The sequence below is a fragment of the Sinocyclocheilus anshuiensis genome, unplaced genomic scaffold (genome assembly GCF_001515605.1).
Source record: "Sinocyclocheilus anshuiensis isolate Anshui unplaced genomic scaffold, SAMN03320099.WGS_v1.1 scaffold777, whole genome shotgun sequence".
NCBI classification, from domain to species: domain Eukaryota; kingdom Metazoa; phylum Chordata; class Actinopteri; order Cypriniformes; family Cyprinidae; genus Sinocyclocheilus; species Sinocyclocheilus anshuiensis.
In genome coordinates this window covers 936,057-939,008 of record NW_015540897.1, presented here as the reverse complement: position 1 = coordinate 939,008, position 2,952 = coordinate 936,057, and the positions used below count along the sequence as shown (strand labels likewise).

The 2,952-nt window shown below is 38.0% G+C and overlaps 1 protein-coding gene across 1 annotated transcript in view; it reads left to right on the top strand.

Annotated features, from left to right (window-relative positions):
• LOC107688957 (actin-related protein 2/3 complex subunit 2-like) overlaps positions 1-2,952 on the top strand; it is a 12,394-nt gene that overhangs the window by 1,853 nt on the left and 7,589 nt on the right. The window lies entirely within an intron of this gene.

Below are 2,952 nucleotides of genomic sequence, written 5' to 3'. Positions count from 1 at the left end.
TAAAAATCTGACTTTTCAGCATCATTACTCCAGTCTTCAGTGTCACATGATCCTTCAGAAATCATTCTATGTTCTGATTTACTGCTCAAAAATTTATTATTATTATTATTAAAATTGAAAACAGTTGAGTACATTTTTTTCAGGATTCCTTGATGAATAGAAAGATCCAAAGATCAGCATTTATCTGAAATAAAAAGCTTTTGTAACATTATACACTATACCAGTCAAAAGTTTGGAGTCTATATTTTTTTTTTTAAATTATAGAAAATAATACTTTTTTTTAAAGAAAGGATGCTGTAAATTGATCAAAAGTGATGATAAAGACATTTATAATGTTACAAAAGGTTTCTATTTCAGATAAATGCTGTTCTTCTGAACTTTATATTCATCAAAGAAACCTGAAAAAATTTCTACTCGGCTGTTTTCAACATAATAATAATAATAAATGTTCTTTTTTTTTTTTCAAAATGATTTCTGAAGGATCATGTGACACTGAAGACTGGAGTAATGATGCTAAAAAAATCAGCTTTGTCATCACAGAAATAAATTACATTTTAAAATACATTCAAATAGAAAGCAGTTATTTTAAATAGTAAAAAAAAAAAATCACAATATTACTGCTTTTGCTGTATTTTGGATCAAATAAATGCAGGCTTGGTGAGCAGAAGAGAATTCTTTAAAAAAAAAGTTCAAAAGAATAGCATTTATTTGAAATAGAATTCTTTGTATCATTATAAATGTATTTAATGTCACTTTGATAAATTTAATACATCCTTACTAACTAAAAGTATTAATTTCTTTTTAAAAATGACCCCAGGCTTTTAAATGTTAGTGTATTATTAAAATGGTTTGCTTTTGGGTGAGATATGATCTGGACATGTTTTTGCTGTCAATTTAGAGTAGTCGCATACTTGCTGAGTGATTTGACTAGTAGATTGCAAGATTGCAGCTGGTTTTTGTGACGTTTGTAGTGTATAAATTGTAATTCTCGTCTGTTTCGAAAATAGAGTTCAGGTTTCCTGTGGTCACATATGCAGTGTGAAGTTGCAGACACCGACAGGAATTTTTATTTCACACATTCTTTCATACTGATCGTGTCTTGTGATTTTTATACATGATTCAGTCCAGGCAGGTTGATCACATTTAATCACCATGTAAGGGTCTAAATGACTTGTGCTTTCTCTGTGAAACAGGAAGTGTCTATGACTCACTTTGCATAGAGGAAGTCACATGTTTTAAATAAAGAAACATGGGTTCCTTGTTTAGTAAACTTAGCCAGTGTTCAGTTAATTTAGCGATCAGCTGTTGTTTTCAATCTTGAATTGCATTATTTGCAGGCACATTTCAAGATGCATGTAGTTGCTTTGTCAGGATTTTGAATCGGTGCATTGAGAAAATGAATGAATTGTTTTTATGGCAGGATTTTCATGGGTCTTGAGGGTTCATGGAGTTGAGGTTGATGGGTGGCCTTTTCTCTGCCAATGCAAATCAATATTCAAAGTCTGTTCCAGCCTCATTCAGGACTGCCAATGTAAATCAAATAAATGCAAATCAGAGGAACATCCAGCAAAAACGTCCCTTGACTACCTGTCTGCTCGTGTCATGCACACAAAGACAAGCTCTCTTTTTTTTTTCTGGGAGCTGATTTAATTGTTGAATCCTGTCTCTGTTCTATGACATTTGGGCTAAAATATGTGACAAAACCATAGACTGTATAAAAACATGGATGTAGTGTCCGTGACGTCTCCCGTAGGGTTCCGAAGAGCGTTTTTGAAGCTCAAAAGTGGGCGGAGCCGGCCGTCGCCATCTTGGCCGCGCGTCACTCCCGGATAATCGAAAATGGGCAAAGAGGCGGGAGCTGGTTGCTGAAACCATGCCCACCTAGCTCGATGGTTGTGACAGCAGCGGCAATCCACCTGTCACTCAAGTGGCCACGCCCTTAATTATGCAGAACTTTAAGGTTTAATATAATTTAAACGGATGAGTTATAAAAAAATTCACCCCCCTCACAATTGTCATGAAGGGCAAAATTAGCTATATAGACCAAAATCATTTTTTGAACCAGGCTGTAAACATGTTTTTTTCTGCTGTAAAATATTTTAAGCTCCTTATGTAGCCGAATCTGCGCTGGTTTGAATGGGCCGCCTCCAGTTTTCGCTTTGTTTGAGAAGGGTATAACTGCAGCCTGGAGATCTCCAAATGGGGGCGGGAACTCCAAAACGGGGTGGGAGCTCCAAAATAGGGCGTGGCTTCCTCCCATTGACAGACAGGCACATGACACGCATGCGCAATTTTTCCCCCCAATCCACTTCAGTGCAAACTCCACCCCACAGCTGATTCTAAAGATTTTATTGGTTGTGTCAATTAAAGTGTTGATTTCCTACACTATGCTACAAAAAATGCTAACCCCTAAACCTACCCCACACCTGACCCTAACCTTACCCAGCGAAATTGACTGCACGGAGGGATTGGCGCTGTGTGGTAAAGAAAGTTGCAGTTCAGGAGATAAACGGTTAATAAGATTATGCGATATGAGATCGTTCCGTAACTCCCCAACCGGACCTCACCGGATAATGGCACCTTTTTAGTTACACCCAGCGTCACTACCCCCTCCTACCCTGCGAATTTCGAGCCCCGGGACACCCCCGTTGCTTAGAACAAAGCGATAGAGTAAAATCTGCGCTGCGCTGCACTGAGACGGCTCGTGGGTAATTCGCGTTTATATCATTACGCAGAGGTTCAAACTCCAGTCCGAGCACCACTGGCCACGAGCTTTGGGCTCTGCTCTCACGGAGGATATTTATTTATATAGCATATTTTTTTTAGATGAACTAGAAACAATGTTTAATTTATAAAGTTTTATTTTGAAATGTAAGTCAATAACAATTGGCTGGAGCCAGAGCCAATGGTGAAAGTCTTTGCGCGAGGAGACCCCGCCCCATTTTGGAGGTT